Below are 18,085 nucleotides of genomic sequence, written 5' to 3'. Positions count from 1 at the left end.
CTTGTGAATTCCAGGCCTGGTTTATCAAGTTAAAATTATGTTTGCTCTGATTCATTCATGAATGAATCCATGAATCCACTTCCCCAGTGGCTCAGTGGTAAAGAACCCGCCTGCAGTGCAGAGAAGTGGGTTTGATCCCCGGGTCAGGAAGATCCCTTGGAGGAGGGCATGGCAACCCACTCCAGAAAAGAAATAAAGAAGTTCTCTCAGTACCAGGGTGACGGCTCAAAACCTAGAGAAAGTGGACATGTAAACTGAATAGTTTTTTAACATTGTTTTTTCCAGGGTGAGCTGGCATTGGAAGAATTTAACTGAACTGGATCATCTCTGGATGCTAAAATGTTTATGGTTTAACTGGTATATCAATGTCTCCCCAACTCCCTATGAGCAGGGTGTATGGAAGAAGCATTATATTTAAATGGTGAAAGAACTCCATGTTACCAAGCCCAAGGTAAATTTGGGAAAAGAAGAATTACTAACATCAGCTACTTAGAAATTCTAGAACTAAGTTGGAGAAGGCCATTGGTTCAAAAGAAATATACCATGACTTCAAAATTCCCTTGTTCTAAGAACTTAACAGCTCTTTTCAAGATATCTATGTTAGTTGAAAGTCATCTGACACTCACAAACCACAGTTCCACCCAGGTTATGACTTGGAGCTCCTCATTCTCTCCAGATTCCTGGATTTCTGTGTCTCTGACGCCTAGAGTACACAATTCTGACACTGGGATTCTGTGGATAATGTGCAGTATTTATTACCTATGGGTCATCAAATTTTATTTAACTAATTCAAATTTTCTGTGATTCTACCAGGCAAACTGAAGTTTATGTTTCTATCATTAATAAGGAAAAGTTTGCAAAAAATTAGTAATTAGGAAATGGCATAATGGGCATATTACAGTTCTTTTCACTTTAGAAACTAGCAATGTAAAGTCCTTACATAGAATTGTAAACAGTAAACAGTATGAGCATAAATTTTTCTAGTGGTTTTCTATGCATTGCAACCAATGTTTATGTTCATTATTATAGTCACAGTTAATTAGATAACTTATGGGAAATTTTTATGAGCTTTTTCTTTATGGCATGATCTATATACATACAGAGTTGTGCATCATTTTGTATAATAGAAGAGTTCCTGAAAATTATGTGTAAATTACAATTTTAAAATTATTTTTAAAACCATGGGGATTTTTTTTAATAGAAAAGCTGCAGTGAGTCCTTTTTGAATTGGAGAATCCTTTTGAAATATGAATAGTTGGCTCTTAACATGCTGATTTACATTTCATTTTATTGTGTTTACTTGAAGTAGAAACTCTACATTTAATAAAGTAATAAACTGCATAATTAATATTGTTATAATTACAGTCTTTCTGTAATTATAAAAAACAGTCTTTCTGTTTTTTATAAAAACAGATAAAAAGATGAAAGCAGTCTTTCTGATTTCAATGATGGCTGTTCTTCATGAGAACTTCTTTTAAAAAGAAAAATGTAAAGTGCAGTGGTGGAAAAGTTATTTTATTTTATTTTTTATTTTTTTAATTTTATTTTATTTTTAAACTTTACAATATTGTATTAGTTTTGCCAGATATCAAAATGAATCCACCACAGGTATACCTGTGTTCCCCATCCTGAACCCTCCTCCCTCCTCCCTCCCCATACCCTCCCTCTGGGTCGTCCCAGTGCACCAGCCCCAAGCATCCAGTATCGTGCATTGAACCTGGACTGGCAACTCGTTTCATACATGATATTATACATGTTTCAATGCCATTATAATAGCCAGGAAGAGTTATTTTTAAAATTACAATAGCTATGACTCCTTTTATCATAAGGCTTGCCTTAACTCTCATTCAACGTCACTCATAGCCAGGGAAAGGCTTCAATAGCTGATGTGTGGGCTGTTCTGGGACAGAGGAGAGAAAAGTGATCAACCAGGTTGTAGAATGAAAAAAGGTTTTGAGTATTGTATGTAATACTGATTTTAATACTTGGTCTTCAACAATAACTCTTTTTCCAGAAACTATTTATGCATTTCCTTGGTGGCTCAGATGGTAAGGAATCCACCTGCAATGCAGGAGATGCAGGTTTGCTCCCTGGGTTGGGAGGATCCCCTGGAGAAGGGAATGGCCACCCACTCCAGTATTCTTGCTTGGAGAATCCCCATGGTTGGAGGAGCTCGGTGGGCTACAGTCTGCAGGATCATAAAGATTCGGACATGACTGAGCAACTAACATACACATATTTTAAGATAATGAATAGTTCTGAAACAAGAAAATTGCCACATTGTTACTTAGTATTTCATTTCTTTAGGGAGTAGTTTGTTACAGTAAATTTCAGTTTTTCTATTAAAGAAAAAATTGGCAAATTAAACCTGGTAAGATATAAAAAAGGAATAATACATTATGACCAAGTGGGATGTATCCAAGGAGAGTAAGGTTGGCATAATATTAAAAAATCAGTCCATGTAATTCACAGAATAAAAGAGAAAAGATGTCTGGTTATTTCAATATATGCAAACAAAAACATTTACCATTTTTTCATCATTTGCCATTTAAAAAAGTCTCAAATGGCTTTGGGTAAAGGGAACAAAGTTTTTGTTTACTTAACAGAAAAGTCATCAGTTTTCATTATTATCTATTCTGTTAATGGGTCAAATATTTTGTACTTTTCAGAATTAATTATGTTTGTTTATGTATATAGTTACGAGCATTCATGCCTAAATTTTTTCCCCTGAAAATGCTTTTTTATTATCATGTATTCTTTATTACCAGTGGTGTTAAACAAGACCTCTTCCAGCAAAAATAGATTTCATTTGATATAAACTCAGAGAAATGAAATGAATGTCCATCTTATTTTATTTATTTTATTTTTTTGGCCACCCCGTGTGACTTGGGCTCTTAGTTCCCTCACCAGGGATTGAACTCCTGCTCTTGGCAGTGAAAGTGTGGAGTCCTCAGCACTGGACGACCAGGGAATTCCTTGAATGTCCATTTTAAGTGAGATCCACACTGTGCTGTGCTTAGTTGCTCAGTCGTGTCCAACTCTTTTCAGCCCCATGGCCTGTAGCTCACCAGGCTCCTCTGTCCATGGGGATTCTCCAGGCAAGAGTACTGGAGTGGGTTGCCAGGAGTCACACAAAACACTGAACACTAATCTAGTAATGAGCCATCGATTATATAAAAGTAAAATGTCTTCTTACTCTACTACTTACAATCACTCACTAAATCAGTAAATATGTATTAAATACTGTTATGTGCTAGCTGCTAAGGGTACAATGGTCTTAACCCCACTTTCTTGGAGCCTAGTCTATGGCCCAGGACACAAACAAATAGTTACCACACTGAATACGAAGTACTATCCTGTAAGAGAAATATGCACAAAGAAAGAGCAGTTGAAACAAGGATAATAAACTAACTGATTCTGCTTGGAGGAACTTGGGGAATTTTTAAATTTTCACAAACAATTTAAGCAAACCAATTTACTGAGCAAAGCTTCCCTAATCTCTTAAAGAAAAAAAATAAATTAAACCTTTAATGGTTTCTCAACATAGCAGTATCTCTTCCCTTAGGCTACAACCACATAAAAACTCTTATGAATTTTATATACAAAAAAACAAGACTTTCATTTTGGGCAATTAAAAAATAGACTTTCCAAAAAAAAAAAAAAAAAGACTTTCATTTCCCAATTCTTTAGGAATGGCTGAAGTTTTGATAATTGATAAAATCTATAGTTTACCCCTACATAATGGAAATTGTCTCTGTGTTTTAGATAGGTAGAACAGGGTACTCTTTTTAAGAACGTATATTGTTATGAACAAACTAACTGCAGTTGTGGAATAACTGTATAATAATATGGTAGGAGAGGTGGCAACACAGGATAGAGAAGCTTACTGTGTGGCCTGAAGCTGGAGAGTCCCGGATTCAAATTCTGACCCTGGGTCTTACTGCTTATGTCTTCACAGTAGTGGTGGAAAAATTTATCAGTTTATCCTACCTTCAGTTTTCTCTTCTGTAAAATGGAAACAGTTACGATTACCTTTTAAAGTTATTATGAAGGCTAAATAAAGTAATGTAGGAACGGGACTTTCCTGGTCGTCCAATGGTTAAGACTCTGTGCTTCCAATGTAAGCGGCGCAGTTTCGATCCCTGGTAGGGGGGACTAAGATCCCACATGCCTCACTGTATAACCCCCCTCAAAAAATAATAAGGTAGGAATACTTCCTGAGACAGTGCCTGGCACATACAAGTACCTCTGGGTTGGTGGCTGCTATAATCACTGCCACCATTATCAGTGCCATCATGGTGATGATGATAATGACTTTTTTAAAGGATTTATTTATTTATTAATTTCTGGTTACAAAGGGTCTTCATTACTGCCCTTGGGCATTCTGTAGTTGCAGTGAACAGGGGCTATTCTTTACCTTCCATGCTCAGAATTCTTATTGCAATGGCTTCTCTTGTTGCAGAGCACAGACTCTAGAGCTCTGGCTCAGTGGTTGTGGCACATGGGCATGTGGAATCTTCCTGGACCAGGGATTGACCCAGTATCCCCTGCATTGGCAGGCAGATTCTTAATCACTAGACCACCAGGGAAGTCCATGTTCTTTGTTTTACTTTTGTTATTATTATAGTGTTTTGAGAACAGAAATAATTTTCTCCTTCTGTTGCTGCTGCTGCTAAGTCTCTTCAGTCGTGTCTGACTGTGCAACCCCATAGACAGCAGCCCACCAGGCTCCCCTGTCCCTGGGATTCTCCTGGCAAGAACACTGGAGTGGGTTGCCATTGCCTTCTCTGACAAACTATGAGCACAATCGGACATTTCTCTGGCTTAAAAAACAAAACAAAAATCAAAGGCTAAACAGAAACCCTCTCTCTGGGTTTTTGACATTGACCATCTGTCACCCTCTAGCAGGGCTTGCTTAAAGTTAAAACAGTCATAAATTAAAGACTTCAAAAGTTGTGCTCATTCAAGCTGAAAGGGAAACCAGGGCAATGTAAACACAGATGGAACATCATTAAGCTACGAGTAGGTGAAGTGTGTGATTATATGGACCTACTTGTGTGTGTTATTTGCTCAGTCATGTCTGACTCTTTGCGACCCTGTAGACTGTAGCCTGCCAGACTTCTCTGTCCATGGAATTCTCCAGGCAAGAATACTGGAGTGGTTTGCCATTTCCTCCTTCAGGGGATCTTCTGACCCAGGTATCGAACCTGGGTCTCCTGCATTGCAGGTGGGTTCTTTACCATCTGAGCCACCAGGGAAGCATACTTGTGTGGTTTCTGTAAATATGCTAATTAGAATCACTATTTCTGCTTAATTATGATAAGGAGCATTAAGGCATAATTAAATCCTCCAAAAGTGAGCTGGGATGTTTGACTCCACATTGGTGTCTATGATATGCGTGCATGCTCAGTCTTGTCTGACTCTTTGCAACCCCATGGACTGTAGCCTGCCAGGCTCCTCCTTTCCATGGAATGTTCCAGGCAAGAATACTGCAGTGGGTTGCCATTTCCTACTCCAGGTGATCTTTCAGACCCAGGGATCGAACCCGAGTCTACTCATCTCCTGCGTTGGCAGGCAGAGTCTGTACCACTCTGCCACTGGGGGAGCCTTGTGGCTGTTCAGGCCACAGACTGCAGGTGGCTAAGGCCCCCTCCCTCCACTGCGCCAGTTTGCCCACCCCTCCCACCCCGCCCACCACACCCCTACATGAGGCAAGGTGATTGTGAAAATGAAATACTAGCTATGGGGCCTGAGAAGAGAGGAACTGGGTTTTGAGGAAATTCATTTAGGGGACATAAAGAAAGTAAGGAGTAAATAAAATCTGACAATAAAATGGATAATGAAGGACCTACTGTAAAGCACAGGGAACTCTGCTTAATGTTATGTGACAGCTTGGACGGAAGAGGGGTTTGGGGGAGAATGGACACATGAATACATACGTCTGAGTCCCTTTGCTGTCCACCTGAAGCCATCACAACATTGTTAATCGGCTGTGCTCCAGTGTAAAATAGAAAGCTGAAAACGAAACAGAAACAACAAGTGCAGCTGTGGAGAGAGTGTGGTAGACACAGCCCAGGTGTGATTAAAGTGGAGAAAATCACAGATTCATTAGATAGAAAGTTCTTGCATCATTTAGACAGGTTTATCTAGGAAGATTCAGGAGGAACTAGAGAAACAGAGGAGCAGGGAAAACTTAGGGGAGCGCCTTACAGAGCCAGGATGAGAAGGACAGATCACCAGCGCCCAGGGAGGACCTGAGGCCTGAACATTGGTGTGCACCTTGCCCCTCAAAGTGGGAAGAGGCGTGTGATGCCAGGGGAGGTTAAAGCTTTGTGAGATGGGGCAGTTAGAAGACAAACAGCGTGGGTGTGAAGGACAAAGAACGTTCCTTTGAATATCCCCAAACTTTTTGGCACCAGGGACCAGTTTTATGAAAGGGGATTTTTCCCATGACTTGGAGAAGGGGGGATGGTTTCAGGATGATTCAAGTGCATTACATTTATTGTGTACTTTATTTATATTATTATTACATCAGCTCCACCTCAGATCATCAGGTATTAGATCCCGGAGGTTGGGGACCCCTCTCTCAGCTCTCTCTCCAGGGCATGGCTATCAGGTCACTGAAGCATCTTCTCTGTTTGCCTGTCATTACTTAGAGCCTTCAAATAAGAGAATTATCCCCCCAAACAGAAACATTCTCAAAGAAACAGTTTTAAATCTGTATATATTGCTGTGAGTGGGTGATGTTTTCTACTATTATTAGGTTTGAGTTTCAAGGGTACCTGATTCCCCTTTGAATTCTAGCACTGCCTCATCATAGCTGCTTCATTGAACCACCTTTTGGTGTGAATCATTAATAGAAGCTAGCCTTCCCATGTGGCTCAGTGGTAAAGAATCCACCTGCCAATACTGGAGACACGGGTTTGATCCCTGGGTCGTGAAGATTCCCCTGGGAGAGGAAATGACAACCCATTCCAATATTCTTACCTGGGAAAACCCTATGGACAGAGGAGCCTCGTGGGCTACTGTCTGTGGGGTCCCAAAGAGTTGGATATGACTGAGTGAATCTCTATTTGATTACTAATGCTTTATCATTTTGAAGATGATTTATTAAAATTATGTAAACATCAAGGTATGTTCATTCCCATTAGTTTTTTGTTGCAGTGGTTGTTTGTTTGCTTTGCTTTTTGGCCACACCATGTGGCATGTGAGATCTTAATTCCCTGACCAGGGATTGAACCTGTGACCCCCTGCATTGGAAGCTCAGGATCTTAATCACTGGACCATTATGGAAGTCCCATCATTAGTTATTATAATAAAATTCCAGACAGAACAAAGTCTTGAAAAAAATACAAGCACTACAGGACATCCAGGTGCCACCTTAAACTTCAGAGATTTTCCCAAGTTGAGTAAAGACGTGAAAAAAATAATTGTTTGAAATCTTAATAGCTGGCTCCACGATTCCTTTTTGGGAATAGGAAGGAGGGAGCTGTCTTCTTGGGGGAAAGCCACTGAGGAGCAAATGCTACAGGCACCTGGACTCCAGGGGAGGGAAAACCTGCCAGGCTGGAGATTAGAGGAAGAGTTTCTTGTTTCTGCTCCTGCAAGGAGAGGGGAGTAGGGGCAGAGGGCAGAAAGGAAAGAAATAAGACCACGAAAGAAAAGCCAGCCGGATGGATGGAAGCTGAGCCTGGGCAGGGGAAAATGACATGTCAGTGTTAGATGGTAACCCAGCCATTCCCAATCAAATTTGTTCCCTATTACTGGGATGTAAAGCCTGCCTTCCATCTCTTTAGGAAATTGGACTCAATTTACAGATGGAAGCAATATCTCAGTAGTCTAGAAACCAAGAAAGCCCTTCAGGACTATTTACAAAAACTAAGGTGGGGAGGGCGGGACTTCCCTGGCAGTCCAGTGGTTAAGACTTCACGCTTCCAGGGGGTGAAGGTTTGATCCTTGGTAAGGGAACTAAGATCCTACACACTGAACTTGACCAAGGGAGGGAAAAAATGCTATTCTTAAAAAGAAAACCAAGAGGGGTGGGCTTTGGGCTACCCAGGGCTGGAATTGGGACCCAGCTGAACTGACATCTTGTTTTTTCTTTCCTTTTCCCTACCAAGTTAAATATAAAAACAAATACCTTTTTGTCTCACGCTCAGTTTTTTTTTTTTTCTTGAAGGTTAGAAGTCCTCACTTTCCAGGTTTTGATTTAGCCAAGGATTTCAAAAAGCTTTCTGTTCACAGCATTCAGCTAAATACAAGTAACAAAAGCTTGCGTGCTTACTCCAATTGCTTTAGATTAAGACCTTATCTTGCCTGGTTCTCCTTCCCTTAACTCCAGCCTCTGTGGTTACCGTCTTGACCTCCTTCCAGGATAACTTGATTCTTAATGTCCTGATTGTTTTCTAATAGTCTTTAAGCTTTCTCACTTTTTCCCCCCTATCTGGATTAAGAGAGGAGGAGAAAGGAGTATTCTCTAAAGCAATTCATGGTTCATGTCTAAGAAAAAACAGTGGTTTAAGAATTGGGAAACCCCAGGTTCTGGCCTTAGCTCTACTGTTGACTAGCAGACACTCAAGCTATTTCTAAAATAAATTAGAATTGCATCTTTTTTTTTAATAATTGAGGTTTCTATTAAATATTTAATTTATTGAGTATTTATTTCACTGCACCGGGTCTTAGTTGCAGCACATAAGATCAATCTTCCTTGTGGCACGTGGGATCTAGTTCCCTCACCAGGGATCGAACCCACTGCATTGGGAGCTCAGAGTCTTAGCCACTGGACCACCAGGGAAGCCCCTGAAGTACCTCTTTAATGTCTCTTCCAGGCTCAAGTCTGAATCTCTGGGCCCTCATAGTTTCCCACCACATTTACTCTCTGCTTTCCCCCAGTACCAAGAAAGAATCCAGTGTATTCATGAATCCTAATTCTAAATCATTAAAAACTGGTTTCTGTCTCTTTTTTCCTTCAAACTTTAGAAAACCTAAATAATTAAAACAGAAGAACTTATAAAATATAGTTTATACAGTGGTTTTCTTGCAAGCAGTCTTTAATAGACTTCTTTCAAATTCTGACAAATACACTAGGCATTTGGTTTGGATATGCAGAACTAAAAATATCTAAGGGAGAGATTTTTAATTACTTAGTTCCATTCATGAAATTCCTGCGAATTCTATCTGGAAGAAAGAATAAGAAAGAGAATGGGGGACTTCCCTGGTGGTCCAGTGGCTAAGACACTAGTCCCAATGTAGGGGGCCTGGGTTTGATCCCTGGTCAGGAAACTAGATTCCACATGCCACAGTCAAGACCTGAAGAAGCCAAATAAATAATGATAAATAAATAAAATTCAGGAGCAAAACAACAATATGTATTTTTAACAAATAGAATATGGGCTTTGCAGTCTGAGAGACCTGGCCTTTTTCTTTTTCATGGTAGCAAGCAAACAGGATTTATTTCAGAGAGAAAGTACAAAACTCTCAGCATAGACACAGAGGAGGTGAAGTGCCCCAGACCAGGGCTTTGCAGTGCAACTTTAGATAAGTTACTTAACCTCTCTGAGCCTCAACTTTTAAAGAAATTTCCCTGTTTTATTCATACTTTTTAAACTTTATTTTTTAATTGGAGGAAAATCACTTTACAATGTTGTGATGGTTTCTGCCATAAAAACATGAAATGCTTCACCAATTTGCATGTCATCCTTGAGCAGGGCCATGCTAATCTTCTTTATATCATTCTAATTTAAGTATATGTGCTGCCAAAGTGAGCACTGAGCCTCAATTTCTTCATCTATGAAATGGGAATGATACCTCCCTTGCAGGACTGTTGTGAGGATCACATGCCAGGTATATATTAAGTACTCAATACATGTTCATGTTCTCCTCCATTAAACACCATCTTATTTTTTACTTTGCTCACCAAGAATACATGCTTGGGCCTGAAACAGCCTAGGTTCAATGGCCTGATCCCACAATTTTAGCAACTCGGTGATTTGGGACAAGTTGTTAACAATCTCAGAAGCACTGTTTTCTCATCTGGAAAATGGAGTTAGCAACAACAGTGCCCAGCTGCAGGAAGCATTCATGAACTAGTCACATCCATTAGAATCACATTAAATCACCATGGAGACAGCAGGGATACTGAGAGAGTGCTGATGCTGAGTGGCTGCTGAGTTGGTGATGAGGGGTCAGCCAGGTGGCCAGGAGGAGGCTTCATCCTTCTCTTTCTTGATTTTACCTTTACTTGCCCCACTTTTCTTTTTTTTAATATTTTAAATTATTTTATGGCTATGCTGTTGCTGCTGCTGCTGCTGCTAAGTCGCTTCACTCATGTCCGACTCTGTGCGACCCCATAGACGGCAACCCACCAGGTCCCCTTGTCCCTGGGATTCTCCAGGCAAGAACACTGGGGGTGGGTTGCCATTTCCTTCTCCAATGCATGGAAGTGAAAAGTGAAAGTGAAGTCGCTCAGACGTGTCTGACTCTTCGTGACCCCATGGACTGCAGCCCACCAGGCTCCTCCACCCATGGGATTTTCCAGGCAAGAGTACTGGAGTGGGGTGCCATCCCCTTTCAGTTCAGTTCAGTTCACTGCAGTTCAGTCGCTCAGTTGTGTCCAACTCTTTGCGGCCCCATGAATCGCAGCACGCCAGGCCTCCCTGTCCATTACCAACTCCCAGAGTTCACTCAGACTCACATCCATCGAATTAGTGATGCAATCCAGCCATCTCATTCTGTTGTCCCCTTTTCCTCCTGCCCCTAATCCCTCCCAGCATCAGAGTCCTTCCCAATGAGTCAACTCTTTGCATGAGGTGGCCAAAGTACTGGAGTTTCACCTTTAGCATCATTTCTTCCAAAGGACACCCAGGACTGATCTCCTTTAGAATGGACTGGTTGGATCTCCTTGGAGTCCAAGGGACTCTCAGGAGTCTTCTCCAGCAGCACAGTTCAAAAGCATCAATTTTTCGGCACTCAGCTTTCTTCACAGTCCAACTCTCACATCCATACATGACCACTGGAAAAACCACAGCCTTGACTAGACAGACCTTTGTTGGCAAAGTAATGTCTCTGCTTTTCAATATGCTATCTAGGTTCGTCATAACTTTTCTTCCAAGGAGTAAGCGTCTTTTAATTTCATGGCTGCAGTCACCATCTGCAGTGATTCTGGAGCCCAAAAAAATAAAGTCTGACACTGTTTTCACTGTTTCCCCATCTATTTCCCATGAAGTGATGGGACCAGATGCCATGATCTTAGTTTTCTGAATGTTGAGCCTTAAGCCAACTTTTTCACTCTCCTCTTTCACTTTCATCAAGAGGCTTTTTAGTTCCTCTTCACTTTTTGCCATAAGGGTGGTGTCATCTGCATATCTGAGGTTATTGATATTTCTCCTGGCAATCTTGATTCCAGCTTGCCATCGCCTTGGTGGGTCTCAATTGCAGCATGTGGGATGTTTCATTGTGGGGTGTGGGCTTCTCTCTAGATGTGGCTCCCGGGCTCAGTAGTTGTGACTTGCAAACTTAATTATCCTGTGGCTTGTGGGATCTTAGTTCCCTCACCAGGGATCAAATCCTCGTCCCCTGCATTGGAAGGCAGATTTTTAACCACTGGACCACCAGGGAAAGCCCCTCCCCACTTTTCTTTGTCTTTCTCCTTTATCTTCTCTCTCAGTTTCTGCTGTGTGAAAAATGGTTGCATCCAGAGTGGTATGACATGGAACCCATATATTTTCTTTCCCTGCATGGCCTCCATAAATCTTTTTTTTTTTTTTCCAGTTTTTTAAAAATTTTATTTTATTTTTAAACTTTACATAATTGTATTAGCTTTACCAAATATCAAAATGAATCCACCACAGGTATACATGTGTTTCCCATCCTGAACCCTCCTCCCTCCTCCCTCCCCATACCATCCCTCTGGGTCATCCCAGTGCACTAGCCCCAAGCATCCAGTATTGTGCATCGAACCTGGACTGGCATCTCGTTTCATACATGATATTTTACATGTTTCAATGCCATTCTCCCAAATCTTCCCACATAAATCTTGTGTCTGTGCATGACTCCTTCTCAGTGCTGGGTTTTTGATTCCACGTCCCCAGGTAGAATACTGTATGCTGAACTCTGTGCCATGGATTTGGTGCTGTGCACCCTCCTTTGCCTCTGATACCTCCAAGATGAAAAGACCTAATTGCTAAGAATCCTGGGGGCAAAATTAATTCTCAGGGAGGACCACGACTTAGCATCTTTGCATTTCTCTTTTACCTCTGAAAGAGCATAGTCTGCTTGTTCTGTCTTGTGGCCTCTTGTTTGAGCATGCTATGCATAATAAATTAATGTGGCATTTCCAACAGGAGTAATTCTACTTACTTCTGTCCCTGAATATTTAGATTGTGGCCAAATGGCTTCTTGTTTTTACTTAAGAGTTAAACAAAAGGGACTTCCCTGGTGGTGCCGTGGTTAAGACTGTGCCTTCCAATGCAGGGGCTGCAGGTTCAATCCCTGATGGGGGGACCAAGATCCCACATGCCTCACTGCTCAAAAACCAAAACGAAAAACAGAAGCAATATTGTAACAAATTCAATAAACAACTTTAAAAATGGTCCACATCAAAAAAATTCTTAAAAATTATATATGTGTGCATATGTAGTCTATATGTATGTGCATGAGTATAACCCTTTGTACTAAATAGTTTGTCTTTTTACAGCAAATTACATTAGAAGCCAATTTGTTCAGACATGGATGCTTTGAAATGTAAATTCATAGTCCCTATTAACAAAGAACCATAGGAATTCTATGTTCTGTGCACATTCAGTGGCACAACCCGACTTTATGTCACCTATTTGGGAGGCTGAATGGAATATATATATATATATATATATATATATATATATATATATATCATATAATCTTGGACTTAAATTCCAAAACCCTGGCTAGAAATTTCTGCTTAGCCTTTCCCCCACAACTGATGGTTTTACCCCAGACCTAAAGACAAATGAAGAACAAAAACAGGCCTGTTGCTGTGTTGATTATTTCTTGCTCACCTCTCTCTATTTAAAAAAAAATTTTAAGGTATATATTTTTTAATGTGGACCAATCTTTTTCAATGGCCACATCATACAGCGTGCAGGATCTTTAGTTGGGGCATGCAAACTCTTAGTTGTGGTATGTAGGATATAGTTCCCTGACCAGGGATGGAACCCCAGCCCCTTTGCATTGGGAGCTCGGAGTCTTAGCCACTGGACCACCAGGGGAGTCCTAGACACATTGTTTCTTGACTGCTTTCCCTTCATGCCTGCAGTCCTTTCTTCCCTTAAGATCATTAATGACCGAGACCTGTTTAAGGGCAAGCATTGTGGCCAGGCTTAGATCACAAAATGTTTTTGACCAAAATGAGATCATACTTGATTCTCTTTCTCCAGGGACCCCCTCCCCTATCTGCTTACAACACCCAATGTTGACATAAAGGAAATTTCCAGTTATTTCAACCAGATCATCAGATGTTCTGGACCAAACTCAAGACTGTTAGATTTGTACTCTGTATATTTCCTCAGGCTTCCCAGGTGGCTCAAGTGGTAAAAAAAATCCACCTACCAATGCAGGAGATACAGGTTTGATCCCTGGGTCAGGGAGATCCCCTGGAGGAGGAAATGACAACCCACTCCAGTATTCTTGTCTGGAAAGTTCCATGGACAGAGGAGCCTGGCAGGCTACAATCCACGGAGTTGCAAAGAGTCAGACACAGCTTAGCCGCTGGACACACACACACAGACGCATGTAATTCCCCATATTTTGTCTTTCCTCTTGTCATGATGGGCATTAAAGTCTTAAAATGAGTGTCTACAAGCTTTTTTTCAGGGACAACCAGGAAGGGTGGTGGCTGACTAGCCCACTCAAGATGGCTGTTCCCTTGCTCTCTGTCTATCCCTTACCCGACCAGTGCCTGCTTCATTTACACTTACTCTGGCCTTCCTACATACTTGCCTTGGACGCCAGCTAGTGATTGTTCTTATCAAAGGGGTGGTGAGGTGTGTGCCTTCTGTTGGTTTCCCTGGTAATCAATGAGCCCATCTGACATCAACTCCCCTGTAACTGGCAATCTCCCCCTCCACCAGGAGCAAAGACTGCTGCCACGTCCTGAAGGTGTCTGCTGCACAGGGTGGGGTGTCGCTCCAGGACTTTGCTTCAGACACAGAAGCTCCCCATCTGTCAAACCACTGATGTCTCTGTTGCCTGATGCACGTGTGCATGTTAAGGCACTTCAGTCAGGCTTGACTCTTTTCAACTTTATGGGCTGTAGCCCGGCAGATTCCTCTGTTCATGGGATTCTCTGGTCAATAACACTGGAGTGGGTTTGCCATTCCTTCTCCAGGGGATCTTCCTGGTGCAGGGATTGAACCCCCATCTCCTGTGTCTCCTGCATTGCTAGTGGATTCTTCACCACTGAGCCACCAGGGAAGCCCTCTGTTGCCCAATCCAGGCTTTCGTCAGTCTTGAATCTGGGCAAATACAGGCTTTGTAGGCCTGTGAGGTGCAGTCCAACAGGTGGGCACAAAGAGACCGGTTTCCAGAGCCCCTCAGGAAGGGGTGAGAAACTTGACAGCTTGGGGTGGTGGTGACAATTACCAAGAGGAGAGTTGATGGGGCAGGGGAGCCCCTGGGACCTGCCAGGGTGGAATAGGAGAATTTGAAAGGAGCCTGCCTGGGCCTGTGGATCTCCCCCTGGGGGGACTTAGGAGAAAGGGTTCCTCAAATACACTGATAAATATACTCTGCACTGTAATAGGATTCAATTTGAAACTGTTACAGTTGAGGTGTTATGAGCCCATTCTTGTATCACAGAAAGCTAGGCTGTTTCTCAGTTTGGAAGATATTATTTTATTTTCCTTGTTCCTAAAATAGCACAAAGGAAGGCTTCTGTTTGTTCTTTTACCTTGTGCTAATCCTAGAGCAACATGAATATGCTGACTGTACGTGGATCTTGAAACAACAGCAAAAACTTCCAACACAAGAAGACAATTAATACCCACTCCTTCCCCCTTTCCTCTTGGATTCCAATGACTGGCTGTGTTTAACCCTAGTTTTGCCTATTCTTTCCCAGAAAAGTCACAGCTAGCATGCATGGATCTACTAGCAGGAGCAGAGATTCAGTAGGATGTGGGATTCCAGCTTGATTCTCCAGGGGCTGACATCTCATCAGAGAACTAGTCCTGAAGAGCATATGTTCAGTGCTGAGTTTGGAGGTCTGTATGATAATGGCTTCAGGAATGCAGCTGAGACAAAAATCCCTGAGGGTTGAAACAGTCAAGCTTCTTGGAGAAGGTGGGTCTCCAAGGATAGATGTAGAGAAGGAGTAAAGAGAGCAGGTGAGTAAGTCAGAAAGAGAAAAACAAATATTGTATATTAACGCATGTATGGTATGCATTATGGCAGGCTACAGTCTATGGGGTCTATATGACCAAAGTCACGACCAAAGTGACTCAGCATGCATGCACCACACATATATACAGAATCTAGGAAAACAGTACTGATGAACCTGTTTACAGAGAAGAAATGGAGATGCAGATGTAGGGAATGGACTTGTGGACACGGCGGGGGAAGGAGAGGCTAGGACAAACTGAGAAGGTAGTATTGATGTATATACACTCACTCACTCTCAAAGTCACTCAGATGTGTCTGGCTCTTTGAGACCCCATGGACTGCAGCCCACCAGGCTCCTCTGTCCATGGGATTTCCCAGGCAAAAATACTGGAGTGGGTTGCCATTCCCATCTCCAGGAGATCTTCCCAATCCAGGGATCAAACTTGAGTCTCCTTCATTGCAGGCAGATTCTTCACCATTTGAACCACCAAGGAAGCCCCATGTATGCTCATAACTTGTGGGAGGCTGCTATATAGCACAGGGAGCCCAACCTGGAGTTCTGTGATGACCTAGAGGGGTGGAATGCGGGGGGAGGGAGGCTCGAGAGGGTAAGCAGATATATACATATATATCATTATGACTGATTAATATTGATGTACGGCAGAGAGCACCACACCATTGTAAGGCAATTATCCTCCAATTTAAAGATATATATATAGAGAGACAGGCAGGTGGAGGGTGCAGGCGAGAGCAGCCTGTGTGGGGCATCTCTGTGGAAGAAGAGGGACCCAGTTCACTGGAGACAGCAGTCATGGCTGAAGCAATTTGGAAACCCTGTGTGTTGCAAACATATCCATCAGAGCATTAGAGGGAGGTAACGGATGACCTGACTCCTGGGACCTGCCAGCTGAATATGGAGTCGGGAGGGGGACCGTGTTCGGAGAGGCTCAGCCTCTGTACATCTGCTTGCTCTCCTGTGTTGCTCTGCCCAGTCGGGGCTGAGATAAGAGTGCATGTGCCCCTTCCTGCTCCCTGTAAACTCAGCTCGTATTAGGTCTTCTCTCACTCTCTCCCTTCCTCTGCCTTTTCTGCTCACGGCCAGATGTTGAGAAGTCCTTCCTCGCTGTGAGTTTTGGATGGAATGTCTACGTGTAACATCAGTCTTTTGTGCGCATGCCCAGATTAGCAGGGAGGGAACTCTATCAATAACCACCTGGTCTGAGGATCATGAGTCGCCAGGCCCAGCTCTAACACTTTTAAGCTCCTTGAATGCTGGCATTTCAACTACCTGCTCTTCAGTTCCATTTATTTGTAAAATGGAGACATTAATACCTCCCTATCTACCTCACACAATTTCCTTGAGGCTCAAATGAAATATGGTTGTGAAAGTGCTTTGGAGACAAAGAAATGTATTTTTAGGAATAACTCAATACTTGAGGGGTTGCATGAAGGGGAAGGTGGTAAAACTGGGATGTCTCAATAAATCCCATCCCGTCCTATGATTTTATAAAATTGTTTTACACTACTTTGTTGTTGGTCAGTAACTAGGTTGTGGCCGCCTGTAGCCCACCAGGCTCCTCTGTCCATGGAATTCTCCGGGCAAGAATACTGGAGTGCAAGGCCATTCCTTTCTCCCAGGGATTTTCCCAACCCAGGAATTAAACCCACATCTCCTGCTTGGCAGGTGGATCCTTTACCACTGAGCCACTAGGGAAGCCCTTTATATTCCTTCAATAAGTTGAATTAGATAGCTTTTTCTGCTGTTCTAACAACTCTCACTGTAGCGGTATCTTTTTTCCTCCCTAGATCCCCTTAAATGCAGAACCCAGGGCCTCCGTATACATTCCAGCTCACTTTGCTCAGTTTCCTCACCAGCCACTGGGACTCCCAGCCACTGAAGCAGCAATAAAAACTCTCACACAGTATCTCCAGAGGCTCTCTGGACTTCAGTCATCACCCCAGGCCTTCCAGCAGCAGCTGATGTAAAAAATATGGAAAGATTTTTCCAAAAACGACAAGATGCTCTACACAGAGACTTGGGTGTCATTTGGCTCCTCACTTAGAAACAGCTTAGGAACCTTATTGTAAAAATAAGTCCTGCAGTATTTCAGGAACAGGTATTCACAACACAAACATTGACATATTTATAAACTGAGGAATGTGATGATAGATACCATGGAGTGGATAAAGGGACATATGATAAGCGTCCTTGGTGAGGTTGGCTGTGTGAGACCAGGTCCGAGAAGGATATAACCAGCACATCCCCAGGGCTCCACAAGTGGTTTAGTGATGGGACGATTGACCATGGTGTCATAGTTTGCTGGGGCTGCTGTAACAAAGCCTTAGTCCGTTTAGGCTGCTGTTACAAAAGTACCATTGATAAGTGGGCTTCACCGATGTCTCAGAGGTAAAGAAACAGCATGCAATGCAGGAGACTTGGGTTTGATCCCTGGGTTGGGAAGATGCCCTGGAGAAGGAAATGGCAACCCACTCCAGTATTCTTGCCTGGGAAATCCCATGGACAGAGGAGCCTGGTGGGCTACAGCCCACAGAGTCACAAAGAGTTGGACACGACTGAGTGACTAAGCCACCACCACCGTTGATGAGTGGCTTAAAAACAACAGACATTTATTTTCTGGAGGCTGGGAAGTCCAAGATTAAGATGTGGGCAGGGTTGATTTCTTTGGAGGCCTCTCTCCTTGGCTTTCAGATGGCTGCCTTCCCCACAGACTGT

General features: G+C 42.5%; 1 long non-coding RNA gene, 1 other non-coding gene and 1 pseudogene across 5 annotated transcripts in view; 1 reads left to right on the top strand and 2 right to left on the bottom strand.

Moving 5' to 3' along the window:
* LOC147349956 (uncharacterized) overlaps positions 1-1,359 on the top strand; it is a 32,423-nt gene extending 31,064 nt beyond the window's left edge. For all 4 annotated transcript variants that reach the window (XR_015150619.1, XR_015150618.1, XR_015150617.1 and 1 more), the window contains one exon: positions 286-1,359. This is a non-coding gene — a long non-coding RNA (uncharacterized LOC147349956). The remainder of the gene's footprint in view (positions 1-285) is intronic.
* The window catches only part of LOC147349945 (ankyrin repeat domain-containing protein 26-like), a 510,210-nt pseudogene that overhangs the window by 272,682 nt on the left and 219,443 nt on the right, over positions 1-18,085 (bottom strand).
* On the bottom strand, positions 9,663-9,768 carry LOC147349955 (U6 spliceosomal RNA). Its single transcript, XR_015150797.1, has one exon. It is a non-coding gene; the product is annotated as a U6 spliceosomal RNA (small nuclear RNA).

This window comes from Bos grunniens, chromosome 21 (genome assembly GCF_055505025.1).
Source record: "Bos grunniens cultivar Pamir isolate PY7600 chromosome 21, Bosgru_T2T1.0, whole genome shotgun sequence".
Classification (NCBI taxonomy): domain Eukaryota; kingdom Metazoa; phylum Chordata; class Mammalia; order Artiodactyla; family Bovidae; genus Bos; species Bos grunniens.
This window is presented reverse-complemented; position numbering and strand designations above follow the sequence as displayed.